Raw genomic sequence first — 21035 nt, 5'->3', positions numbered from 1 at the left:
ACCCGCGATCGATTTGAAAGCGCCGCAAGAACTCAGGCCAAAAAGACGACGCAGAGAAGACAAGGGAAAACAGAATGTCCTGGAGTCACAAACGCAAGATCCAGTAGCTATGAACCCTATTTCCTTAGTCACTTTCTCTCCAAACCCTACGAGTCCACTAGCGCAACCCTTTTCCCTTCTTCACGAACATTTTACCAATCTTCTCCTTGTCCCAACCTCATCACCTGATTACCCAATAACCCCACCTTCACCATCAACATCATCACCACAACCCACCATTCCACCACCGCAAGTTGATGACCCACACGGTTTGGGTGAAGGCACCTCTGCCCAACCCCAAGATGATGTTTGCGAGACATCGCAGGCACAATCCTCCATCACCTTCATGGCTGCTGAGTTAGCAGAAATGAAATCCCTTTTCTCCCAACAATAATAACTTTTCTCTCAACCACAATACTTCTTCAACCATCGATTTTAGGTAGTAATGGAGCGCATTAATTATATTCAATGCAGTGCTGCCACATCAAGAAAGGCGCTGATCAACATGCAGCGCAACATTTATAAATATGCACTAGAGAATGATTGCGGAGTGTAATCAAGAGTACTTCAACTTTCTCACTGCATATCGTCATGGTCCAATGGTGTTCCTACATCTCTGACAGCACTTAAATTTTGAAGAAGCACCTCTTGCACCACCTCAAAATCTGTCTCCAGACCTGCCAGACCCTCATCAATAATCCTCCTATATTTTTTCTCTTCTATGCGACCATTATATATTCTTTTAAATTCATTTATTCTTTTAAATTCTTTGATTCTTGTACAGGCACAAAATTTTTGTATTGCGTAATTTGTAATTATTTGTATACTTTGTTAATATTCAATACAATGATTACATATTCACTCCATTTTTCCTTGTGCCTTTTTCTTTATCATCCTTTGTCAATACTTACGATGTTCTCAATCTTTTACTTTTGTGTTCTTTATTGTGTTTCTATGATGTAATATATGTTTGTACTTAGAAACATTTCTCATACTTAGTAAATTCTGACTAACACTTAGTCAATTCTTAGTTTAGCAGTACTTTACCTTTTATCTTTCAAAGTTCTGCTCAAACCTTCTTTTTGAAATTTTCTTCTAAGTGTTTGTCTAGTCTCTCCAAACAACGCAATGAAGACCTTGCTCATCTTTAAATTTGGGGGTGGAGAAGGTATGAGCAGATGAGATAAAGAATATGCAGTGTTTAAGAAAATGCATCCATTTTCATATCAAAAAAAAAAAGAAAAAAAATTCATACAAAGCTCCAATGTCAACGTAAGGAAAATCCTTACAAATATTCCCAACCTGATAAGAGTTTAGTTGGGAAAGGAGCCTGCTCGTAGTTGGATGTTCATATGACACTCGTAGGAGCAAGTTAAAATGAAGGTAGGTTTCCAAGAACAACGTAATATGAAATAGAAAAAGAAAAAGAAAAAATAAATGCAAGAGACAACTCCTCTAAAATTCATGAGTTAAAGTTGAAATTGGCACACAACCGTAATTGGATGTTCGCATGACACCCGTGGGGACAGGCCAGAACGAAGAGTGTAACTATGACCAACAGTCTCTAAATAGAAGATAAGCTTGAGTACAAGCATATATCTAAATTTGGGGGTGTGTTAACTTGTAGAAATACAAGTTATTTAGACTGCCTTATCTAGATATTGCGGCCAAAAGATAGTAAATATGCGTCAATTATATGAAAATTAGCTCAGAAATTCAATAATTATAAATTATCGCAATTACATCCACGAACATCTTTATGATGGAAGAAAAGGAGATTTCACTCTGTTTTGCAGAAAAACCAAGTCACCACTTGCGCTCAAGCCTCAAGAAGAACTGATTAACGCATCTCTGTCACATTGCGCCTGTCAATCAATAATGAAGAGACGATTAACGCAATGACAGCGCAATGCGACAGTCGATCTAGAGCTGAATTTCAACCGTATGTGGTAATAAAAACAACACTGCATGCGAACTCATGATCGAAAGATTTAGCTGAGCAAGCAAAAGCAGAGGATTGAGACATGTGTACAACTAACAGTTTTGCAGAATTGACGGTTTGATTGCATAACAGAAGGAATAATATCCCTCCATCTTCGGAATTTCCATAACAACAAGTGGGGACCACAAGGTCGGAGTCAAATATCCTCACCTATAAATACCCCATAGATTTCAAAGAAAACTTATGCTACTGGATACGAGGCTAATTGTTGCTAAAATGTTGAGAGAAAAGGCTGAGTTGAGTGCTTAACTGAAGAAATCTAGGAAGAAGACTAGACAAGGCTGAGAGGTGAGTCATAGTTCTATTCTGCCAAATACCCACCAAGAAGATCTGTGCTGAGAACCCTGCTACCGGTTGAGCAAGCCTGAGAGGGAAGCTCATCCACCCATTTGATCCATCCAATCCGGCAAGCAGATCTCCACCTGAATTGGTGCCAAGACGTTGGCGCTTGTTTGTCTTTGTTCTATCTCTTTTCATCATTGTATTTCACTTTCTTTATCCTTTCATTCACAAACCATGTATCAAACGCTTAATAGACATATTAAATGTTTTGATTGCTTTCATATTCCATTTTCTATCTACTTCTGTTCCTCCGTTAATCACTTTCTCCATGATGTCTTCTTAATCCCCTAGTAGTTAATATAAATTAAACGAGTACTTAACTTGTGTTAAAGAGATAAATGCATTTAGCTAAAGCATGCGAGACGACATCTTCACCTGTGAGAGCATAAGTGAGGATGCGATTCTGATCTATCGAGAGAAGGTTAGAAGAATGAGTTAACTAAAGCGAGTAGTACTTCCAGACATGGAAGCAACCTTGCGTTCATTACGTTAGTCTCTGATTCACCACAGACATGTGAGAATGTGGTCGATCACTGAAAGGTGTACACCAAGAGAAAAGTGGAACCGTACTTATAACTTCGACGCAATTAAGAACTTGCGCTGTTTATATTAGTTATCTTTCTCTTTCTGTTTAAACATAAGACTTGCCGCCACATTCCATGTTCTTTGCATAACCTTCACAGCCAGCCTAGACCCCAGCATCTTATATCTTGTATCATCTAGCTTAGGTTAACTGTACTTATTTTATTATCGCATTTTACTGCTTTCCTTTACTTTACCGAAACTTTTATATACATGTACAAACACTCTTTAAACATTGAAAAAAACCTGGTCGCACATACCACGAGCATACCACAATAACCTCAAACAGTCTCTATGTTCAACCTCGGATTACACCGAGAAATTTGTGATGGAATTACACTTGGTTCCAATGTAAGGAAACTTGTGACAACACAAGGCATACTACAAGAACATTCATAATTAACGAATATCTAGAAGTAGTATCACATATATGTATCAGTGCATTGTTTAAGATCAATTATTGTGTTAACAGTTGTTGATTGCGATTCCCTAAATTAGGTTCATCATCACAGTCATCTGACTCTAAAGTGAAGTGATAGCACCTTTGTTTGCATCATTATCCTTTATTCTCAATCTCTGATCGCTCTCTCTCCAATCCTCGTGATTTTTAGAGATGCGATCGAGGATGTTCTTAGCCTCATCATATGTTTTGTCTAGCAGACCACCAGCGGCTACCGCATTGGCAGCGGTTTATGATGCGGGATTTAATCCATGATGAAAGATCTCCATTTGCAAGCAGTCTGGTAATCCGTTGTGTGGATAGTCCCTTACCGGTCTCTTAAACCTCGCCCAGGCATCGTTGAGCAATTCATCCATGTCTTGTTCAAAATTGGTTATTAATTTCCTCTCCTGGCGTTTTTAGTGTATGGGAAATATTTCTTCATAAACTTCTCTATGACTTGTTCCCAGGAAGTGATCTCCCTCGGTTCAAGAGAATACGCCCATTGTCGTGCCTGATCACACAGAGAAAATGGGAACAAAGTTAGTTGAACTTCTTTGGTAGAGATATTTGGGAACACAAAAGTGTTGTAGATTTCCATGAAGCTGCGGATCCTCGCCACGCCTTCCTTCGAATTATACTGCAGTCTGAATCATCTGCAGCATCACTGGTTTCATTTCGAATCGGGATCCATCAAGGGTAGGCCTCATGATTTCTGAAGAGAAATCATAGAGGTTTGGCATTGCATAGTCCCAAATTGGCCTATTACGATTGTTTGCCAGTAGGATTGGTTTCGCCATGACATTGTTTTCATTTGGTGCTCTGTTTCCAGGCTGCTCCGCCATATCATCTTTATCTAGTTGTTTTTGTTGGCACATATTTCTCAATCTTCGTCAGAATGTCCTCTCAATCTCCAAGTCGTAATTTGCCAGATATTGAGAGCTGCAAAGAAATCAGAAAAATTACCTTTAGCACACTGAATTGCTGAAGTTCCTGACAACGACGCCAAAAACTTGATGCGTTGTTTTATGAGTTGAAATTAGGAATGAAATGTGGTAATGGAAATGTGTTGAGCAACATGTTTTCTTAACAGAATCCAAGAATAAATTCCACTGAGTTTCCTGGTAAGTCCAGGGTCGAACTCAGGGACTAGGGAACACGGTATGCAGCGATAATTTTCAAGAAGACTTTGTAGTAAACAATAAATCAAATAGTTGTTTTGAGGTTGTGGTTTGCGGTATAAAATAAATGTATGCGGCGGAGTTACGAAAATAGTTAATAATACGGAAGATGCAATGAATATGTGGGGAACGGGTTGAGAAGAGGTTCGGCTAACACTTCCTATGATGCGTTCATGTTATTTGATCATGCAACCCACATACAATAGCAAATTATCTCTCAACGCAAATGCTACGGCTTCTAGTACTAGAACGCATGCGATATATGCGATGAGTCTATAGGACCTATACATAAGCCTCTATTCTTATTTTTTGATGACAAATGACACACATAAATAAGGCGACCATATAATATCATAACGTATCTCTAGGATGCCTACGATGCTTAATAGCAAACAGAGCTTATCTCTAAGTCCCTATCTCTCGCTTATGTAGATCTAATCTCGCTCTCTCGAGTATAGATTTCTCTTAAGTCTTAGGTTCTTTCTTTAGACTCTCTCTCGAGTAGCTCTAAAGGGGTGTTGGGTGCAGCATAAGACAAGATAATCGTATGCAATGAAGATGCTAGGTCATGTTAGCTTAGTTCTTCTCAACCCATTTGATAAAGTTAGCTACTCATGCGTGCTTTTAAAAAAGTGAACAGATATAGAATAGCAAGTTCCATTTGATAGATAAAGAGTTGAAATACAAAATAACAATGCAAGATGAGAATAAAAGGTATGGTAGCAATCTCTTGCTTTCCAAAGCTTCTACACTGTCTTTTCTACTCTGTTCAAAAGATAGTCTCGCTCTCGTGAGACTCGGCCCTTTCTCTACTTTCACGCCTCTGGGTTGTCTTTTGAGCTGAACAGAGCGATCTTCCGATGTTTGCTCCCTTCTCTCGCTCTGCCTTCTAAATAAAAAGGAAAACTATGAACAAGGCTGTTTCTTTCTGAGGAAAAATTATCTAAACTGTCTGAACTCCTTCACTGTAGATTGCCTTCAGTATTTATTGAGCTTCAGGGTGAAAGGCTGCTTCTCTCTTATGATTGCTTTGATGGGATGACATTAATTCTCTGTCTGATGCACCGAATATTTGTCACTGAAAAGTTGAGTGCTTGCTAAAGTAGTTCGTTAGCGGCTTATCAACTTAATTCGGAATCGACCGTCATCAGCTTTTTATCCCATCGTGATTTATTATGCTTTTCACCCAGATGCGCCCACCAAGTTGCGGCGGCTCTATGCGAAAATCCTTCTTGAGTAGATATTTGTGAGCACAAATCACCGCAAAACCTTGTGGTAACGTTGTGCTCGATCGTTGCTTTCTTGTGATCGCATTATACGCTTTGCATCAATGCATATTCTGCACACAAATAGAAAAGTTAACTGTTTTTATGCGATAAACGCATGCGACTGCTATGTTATAAACTTAATGTTTTTTGGATGCATCTTTTATATTTTATCAACGCAAACCTGCATCGTTTAATAACTTAGCACCGTAGTAACGTGCATTTCTTCCCATTATCACCTCTCCTCAACTTCCCTCCAACATCTTCAATATATTGCAGACTATCATGAAAAGCGATTTTCTGCATGGGATGCAGCTCATGCTTGGAGTAAATGAAGATTGAAGAAGTGGGTTTCATTGTGAGCAACTTGAAGATGAACATGAAAAATCTAATTTTTCATTTTGGTGTAATTTTCTATTTCCAAAATCCAAAATTGATTTTAAAATCATATTTCATTTTTAAAATCATAATTGATTAATTTTACAAATTAATTTCATAAATTATTTTTCTAATAAAATTAATAAATGATTATTTAAACAATTTAAATAATACTAATTAATTTAATATCCAATATTCAATTAATTTTTACACAAATTCATCTTCATATCTTTAAATCATATTTAAATATATATTCTCCAATTTCGTTTGATTCTAATTTGAACGTTTGAAATTAACTTATCACGCTACTCTAGAGCTAATCCATTTTTAAGCTAGTAGAGGGACCTCATGGACCTATAGATCATGGGGTCCAATGATCTGAGATTAATCGGCTAAACTCATTAGATCGATCTAACCCCTATCCGTTAACTAATGGGTCACTCCACTAAAATCCATAGTTGAACTCCCCTCACTCTAGATATATTATGTCCACTCGATATAACCATGATTAGTAAGTTAACCTTTCACAAGTTGTTCGTAATAACGGTTGGGTCAAATCTCTGTTTTACCCCCGAAATTACCTCTTGTTCCTTAAGTCCCCACTGATCCTCTAATGAACAACTGTTTTGTGATACAATCAACAAAATTGAGTCCCTCTCGGGCCAATGAGAGGGTGGGGCCCATTGTTCAAGATCCAGAATCGGCACTTAAGGGAACAACCTCTCTACTATCTCTAAAGCAGGTAGGAGTGAATTCCATCTTGCACCCTATATCCCTAGCTATCTATCTAGTCTTATCCCTAAAATGGGAGTCTTATTGAGCCGACGCTATTGAGCCAACCCTCACCTATGCAAATCTAAGGGTAATCACGAATAAACCGGAGTTCATAGTTAGCTCAGGATTAAGGTCAAGTTACCTAGGTCATTGATGCGTTATTTTATGATGTGGAATTGTGGATGAAATGCAATGGTGAAAAATGAATTGAGCACTCAAGTTTTCTTAGTGGAATCCAAGTGTAAACCCCACTGAGTTCCTGGTAAGTCTAGGGTCGAACTCAGGGACTTGTGAAAACAGGTTGCGATGGTAATTTTTAGGAAAACCTTACGATAACCAAATAAATCAATAGTTATTGAGGTTGTTGTTTGCGGTAAAACAAACAAATGTGGCGGATTTGAGAAAAGTCTGATTGTGTGATAGATGCACTGAATATGTGGATGAATGGGTTGAGAAGGTCTTTAGCTAGCGTTACTTGAGAATGCGTCAGGCTATGCAATCATGCTACAACCATGCACAGCAAGTCATTTTCCAATGAAAAGGCGATGCTTCTAAGTCTAGGATGCATGTGTTGAATGCAAAAGTGTCCATAGAGCTTATTCCTAAGTCTCTACTATTGTCCTATGCGATGATGCAAGATGTATAAAGGCAAGGTGACTGCACACAATCATATCCCATCTCTAGGATATATGCGATGTGTCGATAGCAAACAGTGCTTATTCCTAGGCTCCTATCTCTTGATTATGCATTCTAATCTGACTCTCATGAGCCTAGATTCTAACCTGACTTTCCCAAGCCTAGATCCTGTCCTTAGACCACCCTCCCGAGTATCTCTAATGGGCGAATGAAGCATACATAATACAAGATAATCGCATAGAATGAAGATTCCTAGTTGTGCTAACTAAATGCTTCTCAACCCATTCAACAGATTTATCTACTCATGCGTAAATAACAGAGAGTGAACAGATATAGAGAAGTAAATTCCATTTTTATAAATGAGTTTGAGTACAAAATAACAATGTAAGATAAAGGTAGAGAGCCTGGTAGCAATTCCTTGCTGACCGAGGCTTTTACACTGTCAATCTCTATTCGATTCAAAAGATATTCTTGCTTCCACAGGAATCGGCCCTCTCTCTGTTCTTGAAGCTTCTGGCACTCTCCCAAGCTTACCGGAATGATCTGTCGGCACAACCTTCTTCTCTCGCGTCTGCCTTAAAGTAAAAGAAAATCTAAGAACAAGGCTAAACTATGAATAGAACTTGTGAGATGGTGAACTGGTACCCCTTTTCTGAAGGATGCCTTTGGTAGTTATAGAGCTTTAGGGTGAAGGCGGCTACCCTCTTATGATTGCACAGATGAGATGGCTTTAATTCCCTGACTGATGTGCCGAATATGTGTCACTAAAAAGCTTAATGTACTTGTTATCGTTAGCGGCTGTTAGCTTAATTCGGATTCGACCGTCATTAGCTTTTTTGTCCCATTGCGATTGATTATGCCTTTCACCCAGATGCGCCCATCAAGTTTCGCCCACCAAGTTGAGGCAATCCTTCTTGAGCAAATGTTTGCAAACACAATCACCGCAAAGTCTTACGGTAATGCTGCGCTCGACCAATGATTTCCTATGATCGCAATTTTCGCCTTGCGTCAGCGCATATTCTGTATAAAAACACAAAAATCAACTATTTCTATGCGATGAACGCATGCGACATCAATATTATGAATTTGATGCTTTTTGGATGTAATCTAACATATTTTATCAATGCAAGCCATCATTGTTTAAGAACTTAGCACAAAGATAATGTGCATTTCTGCCCGTTATCACATCCCCAAATTTAAACAATGCTTGTCCTCAAACATAAGCTAAAGATCTCCTTTAGCAAGTCGACTGCAAGTCTCTTTTCTTAGATTTCTCAAAGATACTTCATTCAAATCCTATACACCAAAATTTCCTTGAGTCTTATTCAAGTCTCTTCTTAAAATATTTCTAAGACATAGGGATTGCAAACTTAACCTTTACAAGGACTTTACTAAATTCTGGAACATCCTTCTCTGCAGTGATCTATCTTCTTTGCATTGCGGTAATGGAATAAGATAAATTGTTTCTTCCTAAAACACATTTGTCATCCTTTACCTCGATCGTTGCACTAAAAACATTGAGGGGTCAAATAATTTTAAACAAAACAACAATTTTTTTAGGACTAAGAACGGTGCTGGTAACAAAAAGGTAATTGTGATAATAAATAACGAGATGATAAAAGTTCATGAAATATTTGATGCAGGAAAAGGATATTCAAAAGGATTGCGTCCCTGATGAGGTTGAGTCATATAATAACTCAGGGACCGCTTATTCCAAGTTGGGTTGTTCACATCCATGGTGGTTTTTCCCTCTTTTCTTTGTCCTATGGGATCTTTACTGTCTTAATCTGGAGTTTTTCCCTATGAATGTTCATTACAATCTCCCCCTTGCGCACATCAATTTGAGCGCGACTGTCGAAAGGAATGGTCGTCCCAATATGATGGGCACATCTTCGTCCGCTTTATAATCCAAAATGAGGAAGTCTACCGGGAGGATGAATTTATCGATTGAGATTGCGACATTTTTCAACTCTCCTTCAGGGTGTATTTGAGATCTGTTCGTGAGCAGGAGAGTTTCCTTCGTGGGCGTGAGTGTGCAGACATTCAATTGTTTGAAGATTGATAGCGGCATTATGTTTATACTTGCCCCAAGATCACATAGTGCTTGGCCACTGTAGACCCCTCCAATGCAGCATGGTATCGTGAAGATTCTTGGGACGCACATTTTTGGTGGGATCATAACATTTTGCGCTGCAGCCAGTATTGCAATTTTTTCTTGATCATTTTGTTTCTCTTTCAATTTTTGCAGAGTTGTTGGGGGTTAGACTTCTTCTGTCTCAAGATCTAGAGGCTTGAGGGTGGACGCAACTTCAATGTCCATTTTCGCGGGCTTTTTCGAACTATAGATCAATGGGTCTTCGGTTGTCACCGCATTCAAGTTCGTCGGAATGGGCTCCGCCCCTACTTCTGCAGTCATGTTGTCGCTTAGTAAGGAGACTGCTAAGCATTGTTCCTTCTCGGTACCCCCTGCATTGCGAGGGACCTCAGTTGAGCTCGGCAAGGCTCCTTGCGGTCTATTTTTCAACTCGCCCGTAATTTGTCCTTAGTTGAATCTCTATATTTTGAATGGATGTTGCTTGATTTTGAAGCACTGATTCGTTTTTTTCAATGTACTGCTTCAACAAGCTCTCTAAGGATGAGGATTGTGGTGGTTGCGAACTACTGGCTTGACTATGCGTTGGACCGTTGTTTTGCAAGAAAAATTCGGGTGGCCCTCCTATTTGTGCCACAGGTTGAAAGCTTTGTTGTTGATTTTTCCACAAAACATTTGTGTGGTTTCTCCACACAGGGTTATATGTATCAGAGTAAGGATTATTTCTTATAAATCATACAAACTGCGGGTTTGCTGGGAGTTCTTCCATCGAGTGAGCATCTCTACAAATGACACAACTTGCGGTCATTTGAGCAATTACGCTGACCTGATCTTTCTTCGCCCCTGTATTATGAATTGCGATGCCTTGTATCAAACTCATCATCACAGTCATTTGATTTTGCAGGGATGTGATGGCCCCCGTTGTTTGCGTCATTATCTTCGATACACAATCCAAGGCGATACACTAGGTCAAATGTATCCCTTGTTAATTAACTCTTGCAGCTGAACTTTTAATTCTTTCAACTTAGTCAACGCCATTCTATACGGTGCATGCAATATAGGAGTTGTTCTTGGAATTAAGTCAATAGTAAACTCCACCTCTCAGTCGGGTGGTAATCCCGATGTTCTTCAGGAAATACATCCCGAAACTCATTTACCACTGGTACATCTTCTGGGTTAAGCTCTTTCCTTGATCAACCACTACATGAGCCAGATAGGCTTTACATTCCTTGCTCAACAGTTTCCGAGCTTTCGCTACAGATATCAGATTCCCCGCAGCTAATCTTTTGATTCATGTCAGCATTGCATCATGGCCATTTGATTTTTTGAGCACTACCTCCTTCTTGTAACAGTCTACTGAAGCACATACTTAGAAAATCCATCCCCAAGATAGCATTAAATTCCAACAGTTCTAAGGAAAGTAAATCAATATAGAAGTTCTCACCATTGATCAGTACCTCACAATGATTAAAACATCCATCTACTATTATCACATCTTCTAATAGGGGTAGAGATAAATAACTCTTCAAGCATAGGTTCAACCAACCTATCTATACTAGATGCATACATGCCATAAATGAATGTGTGGCACCAGGGTCAAATAAAACATAAGCAGATTGTCGACATAGTATGACATTACTGGTCACAACATTTGGAGACTCCGTTGCCTCCTGGTGTGTCACGGTGTACACTCGCCCCTACTGCTGGGGTCGACCTACAACATTCTTCTGCTTGGCACCACTTGACCCTTCACCTCGATTTTCAGCACTCTTTGGTTGGTTAACTATCTGAGAGGTTGTCTGTTGTGCTGTTGGGACGTCCCTGTTCACCTCGAGACAGTCCCTTTTGAAATGCCTTGTTTGTTCACATTGAAAACATACACCTCTGCCACTATAGCACGCCCCAAAATGCCTCTTGCCACAACTAGGGCACATCGATTTCTTGTCTGTGTTGGCTACCGACTCACCAGCTCGTGGCATCTCTGATCGACTAGTTGCACTGGCCGAGGGTCTCGTTTTCCTTTTCTTGGATCCCTGCCAACTGGTTCCCCTAAATTGGCTTCCACTAGTCTGAGTTGCAACTGGAGGTCGGGATCCCCTGTCTCTAGGCCCTACTACTGCCTCACTGCCTCTTGGCAACTGCTCATCATCTGCCAAACTCCGCTCGACTTGTGTTGTTGTTTCTACTAACTGGTTAAAATCTAGCCAATTAGCCGTAGACGTCAGTGGAGTTCTGATTTCCTTCCTTAAACCTTGTTCAAATTTCCTGCATCTATCTCTTTCCTCAGCAATAATCGGCAGAGCATACTATGATAACTCTATAAATTTCTACTCATATTCCGCCACTGACATCGTTCCCTACGTTAATCTAAGGAACTCATCCCTTTTTGCATCCTAGAACGAGCTGGGGTAATACTTGTCTCCAAAGGCCTTCTTGAACTCAGGCCATAACATCACATCTGTGCTGGTACGTCTTACAGATATCACTTTCCACCATTTCTCTGCTCCTTTCTGTAGTAGAAAGGTGGCAAGCCCTACTTTCCTATCCTCTGGGCAACTCATAACATTGAAACATTTTTCAACTACATCCATCCATAACTCAGCTTCAGCCGGATCTGTTGTTCCTTCAAATGTCACAGCCTCTAGGGCTTTAAACCTCTCAATACCATATTTCTTCTCTGGGTCGACTCGTATAGAGCCCACACTGGTTGCTAATCTTTGTACTATCCTGTCAAAAACTACATCTTCTAGCTGAGAATCTGCCCTTGCTTGGGGAGTACTAGACTCTCCTTCAAACACCGCTTCCTGGCCCACTGCATAATTCACCTTCTTTCTCCCATCCAGTGGGTTCTCTCTAACCTCCGAGCCCCTATTGGTAGGATCAGTACTTCTGCTACCTATCTGCTTACTCGGTCTGCCACGTTGCCTCGGCATTTCACCTAATACAATGTACACATGTTAGGGACTCACACTTAGGGACTTAGATCTATGCATGAACTTCCCCTCTCATTCCCAAAATCTTATGCTCTGATACCAACTTGTCAAAACCCTTTCCAGATTACCCTCTTAATCTAAAAGAGGACATGACCGCGGTAGTTACTAGCCCTGTTGGCAGCACCTACCACCTTAGCCTTCTAATTTAAATGCCAACCTGCTAAACATTAATAATGTATGAATATGGTACGCCTCCCTAAAAATTCAATAAAATATTATATAAAAACATGCATACAGCTATGATATAACGTCTAAGGGGAGAAACATTCACGAATGGGCCCAAATATCTCTAACAGAGCCCTAGTCCCTCTCAAATATGTGTACATAAATAGATCGACAACCTAAGTTCTCTTAATAAGCCGAGTCTTTCTATGGCAAGAAGCAGCAGGATCAACCCTAAGGAAACTGACCACTACCTAAAAAGGGAAAATCACAAAAATTCTGTGAGCTAAAAGCCCAGTGAGTGGCTATAGAATCGTATAACCTCAAGCATTCCATCACTATAAATATGTAAATATACTAATGAGTAACTCAAGCAATTGTCTCTAAATCTAGCTTTAAATCATTCTTAGATATCATCAAACATCATTATTTCCTAGTTAAGAACGAGCCTAAATGCTCTAGCTCCCAACATTTATTACCGACCCAGAGACCCATACTTTGGCCTCTCATTTAGAATTGCCTACGTGCACGTGGCCATACTAAGTACCGTCATACCTTAGGTACTTCCACTCAGATACCTTCTCAAACCTGTCCTTCAGTATCGAGCTACTAAGATACCTTTTCAAATGTTCTTCAGTATCAAATTTGTCAGGTACCTTCTCAAATGTCCTTTGGTATCTGGTATTTTATAGCATCAAGTTAAGTTCCATTGCCTACCATCTACACATGAACTCATTTTCTTATAGCCTTCCTCTAGGAAGCATATTTCAACATAAGAACTTAACTTTTGTAATGACTACATGACATATCTTGGCCTGTGCTACACACATACAAGCCGGAACACATGCGTTAAGTTATTCTCCAACCATTTATTGCTTGAAGGAGTATAAATTCATCATTCGTGTCACTGTAACTTACTTGATCTTATATGCATAAGTACTGGAGACATTAATTCTCTTAGTCACCCACCACTCTTCAGGGCTCTTAACGATTTATATGCCTCTCCTAGCTCTTCTTGGTCTGAAAGGACATAAGTCCCGCTAAACTACTTAGAATTCTTAGTAAAATACCTTAAATAATTCATTTACTAAAGGAACTTTCATCAATAAAGACAACTCTACTGGCAAGATCCCCATAAGCGAGATCCTTGCTAGTGAGGTCGACGAGATCCTTGCTAGTGAGGTCAGCTAGATCCTCGCTAGCGAGATCGGCTAGATCCTCGCTAGTGAGATCAAGCTTTTCCTGGAAAATTTTCATCCTAGCGATATTCACCTTACAGAGATACTCGATCCAATTCCTAGCGAGATTTCCTTCTAGAGCGAGATCAACAAGATTTCCTTTATAAGCAAGATCCTCATCCCCATATCTCGCTATAACTTCCATGGTGGACAATTTGTTTGTTCTTCCCAAGCAGCTGTCTGCTTATGCACCGATTCCCTGTTATAACTTCAAAAATTCATAACTCAAAATCCAAAGCTCTTTTCAAGAAACTTCCTTCTACAAACTTGTTTAGAATTGAGCTAAATTTATTACCTTAAAATTTCAGCTAAACATCCCTTATATTTTTGCCTGGAGCTTCCAATTTTCACCTTGGGCCCTAATTAATCCGAGGTTCTACCTCTTCTGCAAATTCTCCACTTTTGTTCTTCTCCTCTTGCAATCTTTCTTCGGAAGGACAACCTTGAAAACTAGATTCTCCCACCTTTCAAATGGCACCAATTTCACTAAATTTTCTCTTGTCAATTGCCGACACCATGCTTTTGAAGTTTCATTTTCCTTTTAATCTTTCTGTTGCTTCCCGAGTTCAAAGAGTAGAGTGCCATGTCACCCCACCCCTAGTGCCTCCAGCCAAACTAATAAATGAGTTTCTTCATTTAATATATTTTCCTTCCCTTCCTTCATAATCCCTATAAATAAACATGAATTTCTACTTAATAAATATGTAATATAAAATTCCCTTGGCTAAACATGCTTATATAGAAAACCTAGAGTTCGGGGTTTACAAGATTCTATCCTTATACCACTCTCCTGAGCATCTCTAAAGGACGAATGACGCATACATAATACAAGATGATCGCATAAAGTGAAGATCTCAGGTTATACTAGCTAAGCGCTTCTCAACCCATTCGACAGTTTAGTTACTCATGCATAATGTAAAGAGAGTGAACAGATATAGAGATGCAAATTCCATTTTATAAATAAGTTCAGAGTACAGAATGACAATGGAAAATAAGGATAGAGAGCCTGATAGCAATGTCTTGCTTCCCAAGGCTTTTACACTGAGTTCTCTTTACTCTTCCCAAAAGAATGCTCTTTCTTCCGCAAGAGTCGGCCCTCTCTCTGTTCTCAATGCTTCCCAGCACTCTTCTGAGTTAACCAGGACGATCTTTTGACATCTTCTCTCTTCACTCGCCTCCGCCTTCTAAGTATATAAAATTACAGACTATGGCTATCTAAGTATATAGTGAAGAAGAACTCTAAATTCTGAATAGTGGCCTTTAATGATGGTGGCCTTCGGTATTTATAGAGCTTCATGGTAAAGAGGCTTTCTCTCAAATGATTGCACTGATGGGATGACATTAATTCTCTGTCTGATGCGTCGATTAATTGTCATCGAAAAGTTGAGTATACTTGCTACAGTGTGTCGTTAATGGCTTGTCAACTTAATTCGGATTCGACCATCATCAGCTTTCTGTCCCATCGTGATTTATTAAGCTCCCACCTTGATGTGCCGTCTGAATGCGGCCACCTTCTTGAGTAGATCTTCGCGAGTGCATACGATTGCATAGCCTTGCAGTCGTAATCTTTCAATGCACTCGGACGTTGAATTCATTGGATCACAACTCTGCCTTGTGCCAACGCATTTTCCTGCACAAAATACATAAATTAACTGCTTTAATGCGATGGACGCATGTGATTGCAATGTTCTGAACTTAATGCTTTTGGACATGATTTTATATATTTTTACCATCGAAATCCTACATTGTTTTATATCTTAGTGTTTTAATAACATGCATTTCTGCCCATTATCACCCAACAATTGGTATGTCAGCAATCTCAAAATTTTAATTAACGAGTTAAAATTTGTTCTTCTCTTTCTTTTTCTTTTTTTTTTTATTTATGGGTGGATTTGCATTATGAATATTGGGTTTTGCTGTAAACTAATTTGGTTAATTGGCCTTAGAATTTACAATTTTTTTATATAATTCATTCATGTAAGGGCCCTGCATTTTGGGCATTTAAATTGTAAATTAGGTCTTTTGTAAGTCTAGTCTACATTATGTCATTTTCTGATGAAGATTGGTGAAAATTTTGATCAAATTTGGCCAAAAATGGCGGAAAATAAAGGTACAAAGGTTGGAATTCGAAAAGAAAATCGAAAAAAATGCGACTGGGGTAAGCGTGAGGTTCATCACTAGACACCGAACTGACCTCACGCTTTCCCCAGTCGCATTTTTTCGATTTTCTTTTCGAATTCCAACCTTTGTACCCTTATTTTCTGCCATTTTTGGCCAAATTTAATCAAAATTTTCAAATATCTTCATCAGAAAATGTTGGATTGTGTTGATAAAACATGTTAAATTGCGTCCAGCCAAACTAATAAATGAGTTTCTTCATTTGATAACGGACAGAAATGCACGTTATCATAGTGCTAAGTTCTTAAACAATGTTGGATTGCGTTGATAAAACATGTTAAATTGTGTCCATCAAGCATCAATTTCATAATATTGCGGTCGCATGCGTTCATTGCATAGGAACAGTTCATTTTAGTGTTTTTATGCAGATTATGCGTTGACGCAATGCAATAATTGCTATCATAGGAAATCATTGGTCGAGCACAGCATCACTGCAAGGCTTTGCGGTGGTCGTGTTCGCAAATATTCGCCCGAGAAGGATCGTCGCAACTTGGTTACCGCAACATGGTGGGCACATCTGGGTGAAAGGCTAATTAATCGCGATGGGACAAAAAGCTGATGACAGTCGAATCTGAATTAAGTTAATAGCCGATAACGATCACAAGTACATTCAGCTTTTCGATGACAACTATTTGACGCATCAGTCAAGAATTAAAGTTGTCCCATCTATACAATCATGAGAGAAAAGCCTCCGTTCACCTTGGATGTTCTATAAATACCACGGGCATCCTTCAAAAAAGCGGTTAACCGGTTCCATAAGTTAATCAGTTCATACACTTTGTTCATAGTTTTCTTTCGTTCGACCTTATGGCCTTCTGGACAGCCCATTACGTTGAAACATTTCTCTATCAAGTCAAACAATACTTCCGCCCCTGTGGGGACTGCAGTGCCCTCAAAGCTCACAGCACCTAGGACTCTAAGCCTCTCAATGAAATATTTCTCTTATGCGTCGACCTATAATGAACTCACGATGGCTGCTAATCTTTGAGCAATTTTGTCAAACACTCTATCCTCTAACTGAGGATCTACCTTAGCCTGAGGTGTACTTGACTCTCCCTCGGAAGTCGCCTCCTAATTCAAAGGTTCTTTGGTCTTTCTTTTATTCACCTTTGGGTTTCTTTTGACCTCAGGGTCACAGTTGATAGGGTCAATATTCCCATCTCCTGTCTACTTGCTTCGCCTGCTACTTCGTCTCAACATCTTTACCTACTTAATAGTACACATATCAAAGACTTAGGTAAATTAGATTTACTAGTTATTAAAACATGTATAATGGAGAATAAAGATTCTACCTGGATATTGGATTTAAGAGCCACTAATCATGTTTGTTTTTCTTCTCAGGGAACTAGTTCTTCGAGGCAACTCGAAGAAGATGAGATTACTCTTCAGGTTGGATCAGGGGAGCATATGTCAGCAAAAGCAGTAGGAGCTGTTAAATTAACTTTTGGAAATAGATATCTATATTTAGAAAATGTTGTTTATATACCTTCTTGTAAAAGAAATTTGATATCTATTTCCAGTTTGTTGGAACATTTGTACCATGTAAATTTTTGTTTTAATGAAGCTGTATATAACACAGAAATAACATAGAAATGTATCATGGAAATTTTTGTTCGAATGAATCTGTTATGCAAACTTAGAAAGTAACTAATATAAGTTAAAAAAATATAAAGTTAAAGCTTTATATAACACATAAATATTTAAAACAGATGAAACTCAAAGAAATTGGGAATGCATTTCTCAGAGTGCCTATATTTGGCACTTCAGACTTGACCACATTAATCTCAATAGGACTGAGAGATTGGCTAAAAGTGGACTTCTAAACAAGTTTGAATATGTCTCTTTACCACCGTGTAAGTCATGTTTCGATGGAAAAATGACAAAAATATCTTTTTATGGAAATGGTCGTCGAGCCAAAGAAACCTTAGAGCTCGTGCATTCGGACCTCTGTGGACCAATGAGTGTTAAACCATAGGGAGGTTATGAATATTTCATTACCTTTATAGATGATTATTCATGGTACGATTACATTTACCTAATTCATTTTAAGTCTGAAGCTCTTGAAACGTTCAAGGAATTTAAGACCGAGGTTGAGAACCAATTAGGTAAATCTATTAAAATACTTCGATCAGATCGAGGTGGGGAGTATTTGGACTTGAAATTCCAGGACTATATGATACAACATGGGATTCAGTCACAACTCTCTCCATCAGGAATGCCTCAACAGAACGGTGTATCTAAACGGACAAAAAAAAAACCTTTTTAGACATGGTTTGATCCATGATGAGTTATGCTCAATTGCCTAACTCATTATGGGGGTATGCAGTAGAGACTGTACCTTACATTTTGAAGAACATTCCCTTTAAGAGTGTTTGAAACACCTTATGAGTTATAGACGGGACATAAAGCTAGTTTACATCACTTGTACATCTGGGGTTGCCCGACACACGTGTTGGTACAAAGTCCTAAGAAATTGGAACATCGTTCAAAATTGTGCCTGTTTGTAGGTTACCCTAAAGTAACGATAGGTGGTCAGTTTTATGATCCTCAGGATGATAAGGTAATTTTATTGACAAATGTCACATTCCTAGAGGAAGACCACATTCGAGATCATAAATCGTGCAGTAAACTAGTATTGGAAGAAATTTCAAATAATGCTATAGACGAATCAACAAAAGTTGTTGATCAGCCTTGCTCATCAACAAGAGTTGTAGATAGATCAATGACGTTTGATCCAACACATCCTACTCAAGAGTTGAGAGAGCCTCGACGTAGTGGGAGAGTTGTAAGAAAGCCTGACCACTATATGGGTTTAACTGAGACCAAAGTCAACATATTTGATAATGGCTTAGAGGATCCATTAACATATAAACAGGAAATGGATGATGTTGATGAAGATCAATGGATCAAAGCCATGAACCTTGAAAAAGAATCTATGTACTTGAATTCAGTTTGGGAATTTGTAGATAAACCTAATGAAGTAAGACCTATCGATTGTAAATAGATCTACAAGCGTAAAAGAGATCATACAGGGAAGGTACATACCTATAAAGCCCGGTTAGTAGCAAAGGGTTATACCTAGGTTGAAGGGCTGGAATATGAAGAAGCCTTCTCACTTGTTGCTATGATCAAATGAATCAGGATACTCTTGTACATTGCCACATTTTATAATTATGAAATTTAGAAAATTGATGTCAATACTGCCTTTCTAAATGGAGATCTTGAAGAGAGTATTTATATGGTCCAACCAGAAGAGTTCAATGAACAGGGTCGAGAGCAAAAGGTTTGCAAACTGAAGAGATCTATTGAAACAAGCATCTAGATCCTAGAATATAAGATTTGATACTGCGGTCAAATCTTATGGCTTTGAACAGAACACTGATGAACCATGTGTATACAAAAAGATCATCAACTCCACTAAGTATTTCTAGTTTTGTATGTAGATGATATCTTACTTATTAGGAATAATGTAGGATACCTAATTGATATTAAAAAATTGGCTAGCAACCCACTTTCATATGAATGATCTGGGAGAGGCGTAGTATATTCTTAAGATTCAAATAGTTCGAAATCGAAAGAACATAATGCTATCAATGTCTCAAACATCTTATATAAATAAGGCGTTGTGTAGGTTTAAGATACAAGATTTCAAAAGTGGTCTTTTACCTTTTAGGAATGGAATACATTTTTCAATGGAACAATGACCTAACACACCTCAAGAAGTTGAGGATATTAGACGAGTTCTCTATGCATCAACAATCAGAAGCCTGATGTATATAATTCTATGTACTCGTCCAAACATATGCTTTGCAGTAGGGATTGTCAGTAGGTATTTGTCCAATCCTAGTTATGAACATTGAACTGCTATTATGAATATCCTCAAGTATCTTAGGAGAATGAGGAACTACGTGCTCGTATATGGAAATAAGCATTGATCCTTACAGGATGTACTGACTCTGATTTTCAGACTGATATAGACTCCAGGAGATCTACTTCGTGATCAGTGTTCACTTTAAATGGAGGAGTAGTATTAAGCAGAGCTGCATTGTAGGCTCCACAAAGGAAGAAGAATATGTTGCTACTTGTGAAGCAACCAAGAAAGCAGTATAGCTCAGAAAGTTCCTAGATGATCTGGAAGTTGTTCTAGACATGCGTCTACCAATCACTTTGTATTGCGAAAACAATGGGGAAGTAGTGTACTCCAAAGAACCTAGAAGCCATAAGCGCGGAAAACCTATTTAGCGCAAATATCATCTCATCAGAGAGATTGTGCTAAAAGGAGACGTTATTGTGAGACAAAGAACTTTTGAGGACAATATTGTTGATCCATTTACAAATGCCGTCCAGACTAAATTTTTTAGGGTCACCTGAAGAGTTTAGGACTACGGGTAGAATAAATAGGGCAAGTAGGAGAAATTGTGGTCATGGTATGTCCTTTTTTATTATATTTAGTTTTCTCCCACAATACTCAACTTTGTTGTAACCCATTAGGAGTTTTAGTCTAAGTGAGAGTTTGTTGGGTTGTATGTCTTAAAACTCATAGTTTTATAAATAGTAAATATATATGAAGTTTATTAAGACAAGTGTTGTTAATTGTTTAATAACTCTAAATCCAATAAACTCGAACCCTCGACTATTGTAATTAATATTTGGACTTTATGTGGAGACATAAACTAGATCAAGTTTGAGTAAAATAGTCTAAACCGTCTATAGTACTTGGATTATATTGGGTAC

This window comes from Benincasa hispida, chromosome 8 (assembly GCF_027475165.1).
Source record: "Benincasa hispida cultivar pf3 chromosome 8, pf3_genome.v1.1, whole genome shotgun sequence".
Lineage (NCBI taxonomy): Eukaryota > Viridiplantae > Streptophyta > Magnoliopsida > Cucurbitales > Cucurbitaceae > Benincasa > Benincasa hispida.
Note: the sequence above shows the minus strand (reverse complement) of the source record.